Source organism: Tenrec ecaudatus, chromosome 17 (genome assembly GCF_050624435.1).
Source record: "Tenrec ecaudatus isolate mTenEca1 chromosome 17, mTenEca1.hap1, whole genome shotgun sequence".
NCBI classification, from domain to species: Eukaryota; Metazoa; Chordata; class Mammalia; order Afrosoricida; family Tenrecidae; genus Tenrec; species Tenrec ecaudatus.
The window spans coordinates 28,911,733-28,923,145 of record NC_134546.1 but is presented as its reverse complement, the minus strand read 5'-3'; the positions used below and the strand labels follow the sequence as shown (position 1 = coordinate 28,923,145).

The window sequence follows — 11,413 nt, the reverse complement described above, 5'->3', positions numbered from 1 at the left end:
GAGGCGTCTGGAGCGCTGAGGGTGCCGTGCGAGCTCGAGCGCATCCCGAGTTCCAGTCGCCCCTCCGCGGTGTAAAAGAAAGTGACAGATTTCCACGCGGGGCCACGCGCTGAGTCGGCGCCCACTGGAGAACTACAACTCCCGGCAGCCCCTGCGCCGGCCGCGCGCCCCCGCCCCCGCGCGCCCCCGCCCCCCGCCCTCCGGCCGCAGGACGGGACGGGGAGGGAGGGAGAGGGGCGCCGGCGCGGGTTGCGGGCGGGATCCTACGAGGCGCGAGAAGCCCCGCTGGCAGCGCCTCGTCCGGGCCGCCGGCGCTGGCGGGCGCGGAGTTTCTCACCACTAGCCGGGCCCGCCTCTGTAAGTAGTCGCCTCAGGGAGCGCGGAGCAGACACGGGAAAAGTTAGCGGCGGCCGCCGCCGCTTTGTTCTCCCGACCCGTCGGGCTGAGGCGGCCGCGGCGGCGGGCGCCTTGCGCGCCCCTCCCCCAACCGGCACGCGGCGGCGGCGGCGGGACCCCGGCGGCTGGGCGGCGGCCGCGGCGGGGCCGGGCGGGAAGTTGGCGGGCCGCGCGGTGGGCGGCCTGGGGAGCGGGGGCGCCGGCGCGGCGGGCAGATGCGGCCAAGTTCCGGCGGCCGCGCCGAGGCCAAGTTGGAGTGGCCACTCCGCGGTGACCCCCACCCCCCGGACTTTCCGACGGGCAGCCGCTACGGGGGTCCCCAAACGAGCGCCCCCCGCCAGACGTTCGGCGCCCGCCGCGAGCGCCGCCTTTGCGCCAAGCCTTTTCCTGGCTCCCTAAGGGCTGCAGGGTTGCTCCGAGGGGGTGTGGGGACTGGGAGCCGGGACCCCGCTTTCCCGGCTGGCTGAGAGGTGCAAGTTGCAGCAACGTCCCGAGGTGGTTCTCAGCCCTGTAGGGTTGGTTTCTTGAGATGAGACTCGCTAGGAGTGCGGCTGCATGTCCGGGCAATAAAAATAACCTCTCCTCGACCGCCGGCTGGAGATCTGGTTTGGGATCCTTGGCATCCGAAGCACAGGCGTTAGCTAGGTCTGCAGGCAGAAATGCAAATCGTACGACCTGCTTGCCTGGCCGCACAGAGATTGATGGCACGTCTGTAACTGTCTTTCAACCACACCCATGCCCACAGGAAGTGAGTCTATGGGCGCTATCTTTGATTCCGAAGGACAAGTTAGAGCCCGACCCCCCACTGCTTTGTAGGACACAACCTTTATGAGCGGTGACCACAAAGGAGCCAGGAACTTTAACGCTGTCTTTAAATGGACCCCAAGGAATGTGATTTTATTACTCCGAAGCTGGTTTGACTTTGTACTTGATGTTGCCAGTCGAGTGTTTTTTACCGCGTACCGCTTTGCTGAGTTCAAGTGCGTGCGTTTCGAAGGCGCATGGTGGTGGTGCATGCCTGTGGATTCTATGAGGGTTTCGGTAAAATCCAAGATGTCCGAGCCACTTTTGGGGAGCCCTGGTGGCGTAGTGGTTAACGCGTTGTGCTGCTAACTGCGAGGTCAGCAGTTTGAAACCACCAGGGAGAAAGGTGAGTCTACTCCCTTAAGAGTTAGAGTACCTGAATCCCGCAGGGGCAGTTCTCCCTGGCCCTATAGGGTCGCCGGAAGTCAGTTGATTAGATGGCAATGAGTATGCCCGTTTGACTTGTCAAGGGACTACTCATTCCAACCCCACCCTCTTGTAGAATCTGAATCGAGAGGACGCCTGGAAGTTCAGGCAGAGCAAAGCTACAAGCTTTATTAAAAATAGTGCTTTAAACTTGCCTACAGAACCCTTCATAGTAGCTAGTGATGTAGTGTGTTTGGACCTGGTCAGATGAACTTGGAGTGGCCCTATTCAACCAGCCAGTTTTCGGCTGTATCATTTGCTGTACAGCATCTCACATTTTCAAGCGACTCAGATTCAAGAGTGTTGTCCAGTTTGTATCCTAAAATCAATTTAGATAGTGGTGTGTCTTGTAACTACCCAAATCTAATAACCTTTCCGTTTCATCAGATGACCTCTTTGAAGTAGAAATGTTCTTTTTGTTTGGAGAGTTGATGTAAACACTGCTCTGTCCTCGGGCCTTAGCTCAAGGTTTGGGATATAAAAATTTTAAAATTCTATAAGAATTGAAAAAAAAAGCTTATGCAGGAAAAAATAGGTGCTCATTTAAATGTACTTAAAAATCATTTTATTGGGGCCTCTTACAGCTCTTACCCATACATCCATTGTGTCAAGCACATTTGTACAGATGTCATTACCCTTTTCAAAATTTTCTTTCTACTTGAGACCTTGGTATCAGCTCCTCATATATATAAATTGTAAGTTGTTATTTTCATATCTTACACCATTCGCTGTCTCCCGGCACCCATGTTTCTGTGGTTTTGTCACCCTGGGTGGTTGTGGTGAGGGTGTGTGTTATATGCCCATCATTGCGATTGGTTCTCCCTTTCTCCCCCCACCTACCCTCTACCTTAAATGTACTTTTTAAAAGAACATTTTCTCGTTTTTTTAAAAAGACATTGTAAGTATTTAAGAATACTAACATATTTGGAATTAATTGCTCATTTTTAAAAGAAACTGCTTCTACAGGTTTTGATGTATATGGAAATATTTGACTAATACAAGTTTTAATTTGATTTAATAATTATCATCCTTAGGAATCACAGCATTCTGTGGTATTATAGCTATGATACCCTTTGCCTTTGAGTTGATTCCAGCTCTCAGCAGCCGTGGAGGAGAGAGTAGAACTACTTCAAAGGGTTTTTCTATGACCATAAATCATCACAGGAGCAGACAACATAATTTTTCATTCCCTGGAGTTTGAACTGCTGATCTTTCATTTAGTAGTGCAACATTTAGCCCACTGCACCACTAGGGCTCCTTTTCTCTGTTCAAAGGAGAGTCCAATTATATCATTCAAAAGGAACTTGCTACATGTGCACCTCTTTAAAGCCGTTGTCTTGCTAGTGGAAAAACTGAGATAATGTACTTAGATGTTTCTGTTTTAATTTTAATAAAGAAAAAGTGTACTTACGTGTAGTTAATTTATAGCAGCAGCATGTGAGACATTGCTCATTGGCGAGTAGCCAATCAGATTTCTCAGACACTACTTGTACAAAGGGGTGATGAAGACAGATGAGCCCCAGTGTCGTAGATTCATAGAGTGCTGCCAGGGTGACAGTTTGTAATCTTACTGCTGATACCGGATAAACCTGTCAGTGTCTGAGCAGGGAGCACACGTGGCAGGGCCTCTCCATTCTCTACCCAGCAATACAAGGAATGAGACTCAAATACCAGTGGTCCAGATACACAGAATTTAAAAAGGAACAAGTAGCAGTTTGATGGTCACATGCTTAGCTCTAAGAAGGGGAAGTATTAACTTATTAACTTAATACAGGTAATAGTCATGTTTGTGAAAATACATAGATACACGAATGAATGCAAATTATGTTTTTGTAAAAATTAGCAGGGTACCCCCCACCCCATTTAAAAGCAACATCAGGATTATTAAACAAAGTTAAGGTAAAATGTGGGCATTAAACCAATGTTAGATGCTGAAAGAATACATATGTAAACAAGGGGGAAATGAAACCTCCTCTTCAGCATTCTTAGCATACACAACTAAATGGAACCTGCAAAATCCATTACTGGTGAAGAGTCTTGGTAAATCTTATGCTATTATGAGTAGGAAACGCATTTTCTTTCTTCATGTTGGCCTTCACGGATACAAGAAGTAATCTGGCTATACCAAATTATAAGATTCTTTTTGAAATATTTAATAACTGTGCTTATTCTTCCTGGAATCTTCTTTCTCTGCTTCCCCAGCCCTACTTACTTTTTCTTCAAGTCTCACCTTAAATATTACTTTCTTAAAAGAGCCTTCCCGAAGAAAACCCCAGTTGAAGTGAGGTCTTCTTAGTGCAAAGTACTGTGAGCCCTGCTGGTGGTAGCATAGTGCTTACACGTTGGACTGCTAACTTCAGGGTCAGCAGTTCAAAACCATCAGCTGCTCCATGGGAGAAAGGTGATGCTCTCTACTTCTGTAAAGAGTTACAGTCTCGAAAATCCACAGGGAGAGTAGTTCTATGTTTTGTATGGTTTAGAATGGGTCCTTAAACTTTTTAAACTGGGGGCCAGTTCACTGTCCCTCAGACCTGTTGAAGGGTCAGACTATAGTTTTTTTAAAAAACTGTGAACAAATTCCTATGCATACTGCACATATCTTATTTTGAAGTAAAAAACCAAACGGGGCAAAAACACCCAGCAGGATGGGTAAATGTCCTCGGCAGGCCGTAGTTTGAGGACACCTGGTTTAGAATAAAGTGGCTGCAACAATTGACTCAAACATAGTAATTAATGAGGATGGTGCAAGACTGGGCAGTGTTCTGTTGTATAGAGGGCCAACACTCAACATCACTTAACAGCAATATAGTCTCTCAAATATATTGTGCAAATGGTTATTGGGTTAACACTAATGATTGGCAGAGGATCCCTGGTGGTGGAGTGGGGTACGTGTTAAGCTCCTGACCACAAACTCAGCAGTTCAAACCCACCAGCTGCTCCTTGGGTGAAAGATGAGGCTTTCTATTCCCTTAAGAGATTTGCAGCCACAGAAATCCACAGGGGGAAGTTCTACCCTGTCCTGTAGGGTTTCTGTGAGTCAGGATCAGCTCGATGACTGTGAGTTTGGTTTGGGTTTCCTTTTGGAAAGGTTGACAATTCAAGTCCTCCCAGAGGTGCCCTGAAATAAAAGTTACCAAAAATCCAGTCAGTAAAGACCTCTTGGAGGACTTCCACTCCAACACATGTGGGATCTCCATGAGTCAGAATCAACCCAACAGCAACTAGTTTTTCAGTGTCGTGTTCCTGGTTTGTAATTAGTTATTTGTGTAGATATTGCCCAGTGTCTGTGTCTCGTCTTACAGTATAAACTTTAGAGAGAGCAGGGGCCGTGTCTCTGGTCACTGCTATGCAGCCACGTTTCATAATCCTGCATACTGCATAGCATCCCAGCAAGAAGTGCCACCTAATTATTGTCTGGTGGATGAAAACACTGCTCTTCCAGCTTTCCCCCTAACCGGAGCCTTTGCTAAGATAAGAGGTAATGTTGGTGTGAATGAAGGTGGTATTGCCGTGCAGTAGCCCTCAGATGAATCCTCGAACCTCCGAGGCCTGTGTTGTGCCTCAGCTATACGAACAGGGAGGAGCCCTGGTGACATGATGGTTGTACAAGGTCAGCAGTTTGAAACCACCAGCTGCTCTGCAGAAGAAAGAAGAGACTTTCTACTCCTGTAAAGAGTTACAGTCTCGGAAAGCCACAAGAGCAGCAGCAGTTCCACCCTGTCCTGTAGGGTCACCGTGAGATGTAATTGACTCGATGGCAGTGAACTTGGTTTGGTCTTTTCTCCCCCTGAGCTGTGGCTTTCAGTTTCAGTTAGAATCAAGTATGTAACAGCCCTTTGCCTCCAGGGCTCTTTCCATTTTGATCTTTTAGAACTGTGTCATGGAGTGTCCAAGCTTGCAATCTTTATGCAAGCAGACTACCATCTCTTTCTCCCATGGAGTGGCTGGTGGGTTCAACTGACAACTTTTTGGTTAGTCGCTAAGTGTTTTATTTACTGAACCACCAGGACTCTCCAGACAGATTTAAAACATACCTGAACTCACTTCATTGGGTTGTTATGAATTGGAATCTACTATACAGCATACAACAAACATGCTAAATACTACAATTAACATAGGCTATCCATTAAATTGGAAGAGCCCTGTGATATAGTAGGCTCCACTTGGGGCTGCTAACCACAAGGTCAGCAGTTTGAAACCACCACCTGTTCGATGGAGACAGATGAGGCTTTCTAGTCTTGCCATGATTTAGTCTCAGATCCCCACAGAAGCAGTTCTTTGTTCTATACGGCCACTGTTAGTCAAAATTGACTCAATGGCAGGGAGTTTGGTTTGCTTACTCACTAAATTTTGGCAACCATCCTGGAAAACTTATCTAACTTCATTTTATAGACAAGGAACCAGTTTTTCAGAGATGTTGGGCAACCCCAAGATTATCTAACTAGTAAGTGGTGGAACTGGGATTCATGCTAAGGTTTCCCCGACTTTAGAACACATGCTTTCCACCATTTCATATCACCTCCAAACCCAACAATGGGGCAGGATTCCTCAGAACAACATATGACTCCTACTGCAAGCAAGTTAAACATTTCAAAATCTGCTCCCAGCTACCATCAAGTCAAGCCAACTCCGCAAACCCATGTGTGTTAGAGGAGAACTGTGCTCCTGAGTGTGTCCAGGCTGACTTTTCAGAAATGGACTGCCAAATTTCTCTCCCCTGACCCCTCAGCTTTCAATTAGCAGCTAAGTGTGCTAACCATTTGCCCTGTCCAGTTCACTCCTACTCGGGGCTGGAGGGCTCCAACTGCCTCCACCCCTTACCACCAGAGTTCCAGTGTTTAGCACTGTAGATGTCTAATTGTTAATTCTGCCATCTAATCACTATGAAAGTTGCTTAAAAAGTATTCTGCACTTACTGTAAGCTAGGCCCTGTGACTGATAAGTAGTGTTATCTTCGTTTTACATCTGCTCTCTGGAATAAACCCAGTTTGTCTGTTAATACCACTTCAGATCTTTGAAGACCACCATTCTGCCTCCTAAGGAGCCCTGGTGGCACTTTGGGTTAGGAATTAGACTACTCACCACAAGGTCCTGGTTCCAACTCACTGGCCACTGCAAGAGAGAAAGATTAGGCTGTATGCTCCAATAAACATTTACAGCCTGCATAAGGTTGCTATGAATCAGAATTAACTTAATGGCAGTGGGTTTGTTGAGTTTGTTTTGTTTTATTCTACCTCCTATTTGTCTATATATGTATGTGTGATTTTAAGCATATGTGGTGAAGTGAAATTTCTTATATGGCTGTATCCATAATTCCTTTTTTGATAAGTTATAAATTTTATCTCTCTGCCCTGTGATTATAATCTCATTTTGAAGCGAGCTTTCTGTTACACTATTGTGGGATCTATTGTCAATCTCCCCCTTTCTCTCTCATTGCTGTCGTGATTTGATTCCAGCTCCTAGCAATCCTACATGGCAGAGTAGAAACGGCCCTGTGGATTTCCGAGGCTGTAGAGCTTTTTTTTTTTTTTTTTTGGTGAAGAACTAGAGTTTATTTTAGGCTTTTGGTTTGTATTAAATTTGTGTGCCTGTGCATGTGTACATGTGTGCACATGCGCCTGTGTGTGCATGCCATGCAGTTTGTCACCCTGAACTGTCTCTACTGTGATGCAGACATTCGCAGTTGACAGATGGCCTTCTGCTGTCGGGACCCAGGCTGGTTGTGACTATGCCACGTGGACAGAGCTGTCCGGCTGAGCTCGGCTGGCAGCCTGTGTCCGTGAACCACAGGGAGTGAAGCCTCTCTGGACCTTGACCTGGCTGAAGTTTCTAGCTCAGAAACTTCTACAAGAGCCCCCACAAGCCGGGCTGGGTTGGGCGGTGTTGACCAGGCTGTAGATCTTTACAAGAATAGAAAGCTTCATTTTTCTCTTATGGAGCAATTAGTGAGTGTGCACTATGGACTTTGCTGTCAGCAGCCCAGCATGTAAGCCTCTACACCCTATGATGCCTTTCTACCCCACTAGAGGATGTGAATCAAGTCACCACCCTTTGTTTTCTTGGATGTAAGCTCTGCTGGAAAACAGAACCGTAGCTCTATCAAAATCGTTCCTTTGTGTGTAACGGAGCCATCTCCGAAGCAGAGAAAGAATTCCCAGGATCATCAAAGAAAAAAACACCATTGGAGCCTGTTTGAGATTCCTGCCTCAAGTAGTGGAGGTTTCAGAGGTTGCTGCATTGGAGACCATGAGACAGAGCAAAGGCGGCACACTGAGACAGAGCAGAGGGGCTATGTTGCTGAGACTGAGACAATGAAGTGGAGCGACATGTGGCCTTCCTGGTCAATGCTGGAGAGGTGGGAAGAGGGTAGTTGGTGTAAGAAGAGGGTGGAAGAATGATGGTGGGCAGAGGAAAGTCTGTCTGTCCTCTGCCTTGTGGCCACTTGCTTGAACTGCTGAGGTGGATTCTCTTCATTTGTGTAGCTAGAGGAGGTCAGTAGGACTTTTGAGACTTTTTCAGTTTTGACACATACCATGGTTTTCACTTGTATCTGGATTCGTGCCCCTTTACCTTTATGAATATAGCTCTAACATCGTGGGTATTAGAAATGAACATAGAGTGTTGAAGGCTGACTAGTGAGTAAGTCGAGAGATGGATGGGGTCGCAGTACTGGTGCCTGGGTTTGCTTTAGTTCCTGTAGTCAATCTCTCTGCTGATGGCTCACATCAGGCTCGTGGTTAGATAACCCCTTTTCCAGGAGCAGCTTCCAGACCAGCACTTCCCAATTCTGTGTGGTACATTTGGCTTTTTGAAACTAAAGGCAAAGCTTTTAACTTACCTTTGTTCGATTTCATTGTATTTTTAGTTTATTTCTTCAGGACTTGTGCTCTCCAAAGATTTAATAACTGCCTTCTATGTGCATAACAGCTCATAAATAATGAAAACAATATAGAACTTCTGCTGAAGGCCTTTTCTCTCTGCTGTGAAAAAACATTTTTGAGGTTAGAGCATGATGGTAGTGGCACAACCTGGTGAGTGTAATTCATGTCACAGAATTGTACACTGAAGGCTGGATGAAATAACAAAGACTTTGTGATACATATTTTACCATAAAACCCAAACAATATAGGACCAAGGGTAGTCCCCAAAATATTCCCCTAGAGCCTTGTCTCATCTGAGTTGACGCAGCAGCAAACTGATCCATTTGCACTGGCAATCAGTTTACGTTCAGGCAACATCATGGAAAATTATTTTGAATACTTTAGAATACTTTGTTTTTTCATGGCTTTGCTTTCTTAAAAACTTTATTGTGAGTTAGATGAAGATCTATGGTGCAAATTGTGTTTTACATTTAACAAACAATACCATACACACATATTGTAATCCATTCATTGCAGTCCCCTCAATATATGGCTCCCTTGTTCTGTTTTTCTTCTGTGCTTGTTTCTGTTCCTCTTCCTTTCCTAATCCTCTGAACTCTGCCCTGGAGTAAATGGTGCACCTCCCGTGTTAGATGGTTGGTTATTCAGTCACAAAGGTGGCCTTAGTTCCCAACCTTAAGGGAGCTGAAGATCATAGTCTCTGGATTCCTACCTGAAAGCTTGATCTCTCTTATGGTTTTAAGTTTTGTTCCACATTTTTCCACATCCTATGACTTTCTAATGTCAGCCTTTCAGAGCAGTTGGTAGTGGTAGCCAGACACCAGTTGGTCTCAGGGTTGTGGGGAATGATGTTTGTGTGTTCTATTAATCTTTTCCATTTTCATCATTTTTTTCCCCCACAGACCAGGAGAGACCCTGTTAGCTCCTTAACTAACTTTGTGAATCATGTTGTGCCAGTTGACATTGGTGTCCCCCAACACCAACACTAAAAGAAACAGACTCTGACAGTTACCAGGGGTGGGACCATCAAAGTTATGAATGCCCCCAACACCCCACCCCCAGATGAATATTTATTAGGATATAACCCTCCAATCAAGCTGCAACCTTATTGAGAGGCTAAGCTCCACCCACATGTCCCTACTGGAGTTGTGTTGACACATAAAACAATCTAGCTATCACACTATCACTGCTGCTGCTATTATTATGTCCCCCACCTAAGAAGTCTAGAACAATCTTTACCAAGATGGTAGCATGATTGACTTGATGTACTTGTTAATGATAGTTAGATTCTTTACTTCATAATCTATTCTCTGATTTGGCTAAAGATTTGTATTCATATGTGTGTAAGCTCTGAATTATGCTTCCCTGCTCCTCCAAGACCCAAGACTAGAGCACCCTTGACCCAGACTGATTACTTCTCTCTTTCTGAGCTCATTTGCCAAGATTGTAGGCATCACCATTGGGATTGCCGTTGTTAATTGCTTTTGCAATATAGAGTGAAATGCTTCCTGTGTAGAGCATCTAACTTGTCATAAAGCTGTTTTAGTCTTTCTTACTCATCAGGCTTGGGTTTCAGTTCTCAATGCTCTTCTGCATTGGAGAAGATAAAAAAGCAGAATTCAAGTTGAGCAATTTTGCCTTCTATCTGATTTCTCAACATTAACAACACCCTCTCGGAGTAGTGATTCTCTCAATTCTTGGTTCTCTTCGAGAAATAGTATGTTATAGTGGAGAGGACACTAGTTAAAAAGTATGAACCCTGGGTTCGAATTCCCACTCACCCCTAACCTTGTGGTGCTGCTGCTGATCAGCTTTCTTGGGCTCCAGTTTTCTCATCTGCAAAAATGCTGTTTATTCTCTCAGCTTTAAAAGAGGTGTCATGAGGTCAAGTATGTAAAAGTTTTTGAAGTGCTGTTCAACAGAAGGTGTGCTAGTCATTTATTTTACTCTAGCTAAAATTTCTTTGGTTATCTTTAAGCATTTTTCCTTAAACTAGTCTTGGTTTATTCTTGTTTTCTCATTCCTAATAGTATCTTTGCTCTGTTCTTCTGTTGTCATCCTGACTTATCTAGTCCCCATTAACTAACTACTTCCAAGAGAATGATTTTGTAGTCACACAGCATGTTTCATTCTTTTTTCCTTATTTGAGTTATTAATGTATGGATAGAATTTAGAAAGAGCCATCGTGGGAGTTGTTTTACTTCCTTGAGTCATACTTTATTTAACATTTTAACTGTGCTCTCCTAAAACTGTGACACATACTTAACTGTGCCAAGTATTCTACTACTGTTCGAAATCTTTTATGATGAGATCACTTTTTCCTATTGTTATGTATGAAATTATGTTGTCATCACCCCCCCCCCCCAATGTTTATTGCACAGCTAAACTTCTGTGCCCTTGGTGGTAATCCCATTTGGGAATTGGTTGTCTTTTTATGTTAACGAAGCAGGACTTATTGAAGGTGTATTTAGATTCAATCTCTTTTGAGATAAGATATTAAACAAGTGAATAGATCAGAGATGGGGTAAGATAAATGCTAAGACATACAAATGTCTTCAGAGAATTAGGAAGCAGAAGCTGTAGAAACAAGAACCTTCCTCTAGGTCCAACAGAGGAGGGAAAAAAAGCCTTCTTTAATTATAGAGCTGGCACCCTGATTTTAGACTTCTAGCCTCCTAAATTGTGTGAAAATAAATTTGTTTGTTAAACTGCCCAGTTCTGGTATTAAATAGTACTAGATACCTAAAACATTCATGTTAATTATACGCGAGTATAAGCTGAGTTTTTCAGCACATTTTTAAGGCAGTTTTGTAGTAGGATTAGGTGCCTCAGTGGATATTCGGGTCGCCTTACATTCAAGTATATTACGGTATGTCATGGTTTCTGCATCACCTAAAAGGTATTTG

At 44.7% G+C, this 11,413-nt stretch overlaps 1 protein-coding gene across 1 annotated transcript in view; it reads left to right on the top strand.

Annotated features, from left to right (window-relative positions):
* The first annotated feature begins 200 nt into the window (after nt 1-200).
* Nucleotides 201-11,413, top strand: part of PRKD3 (protein kinase D3) — a 94,101-nt gene continuing 82,888 nt past the window's right edge. Inside the window, exon 1 of the mRNA XM_075535691.1 lies at nt 201-357. The gene's annotated coding sequence lies outside the window, so the exon portion shown is untranslated. The remainder of the gene's footprint in view (nt 358-11,413) is intronic.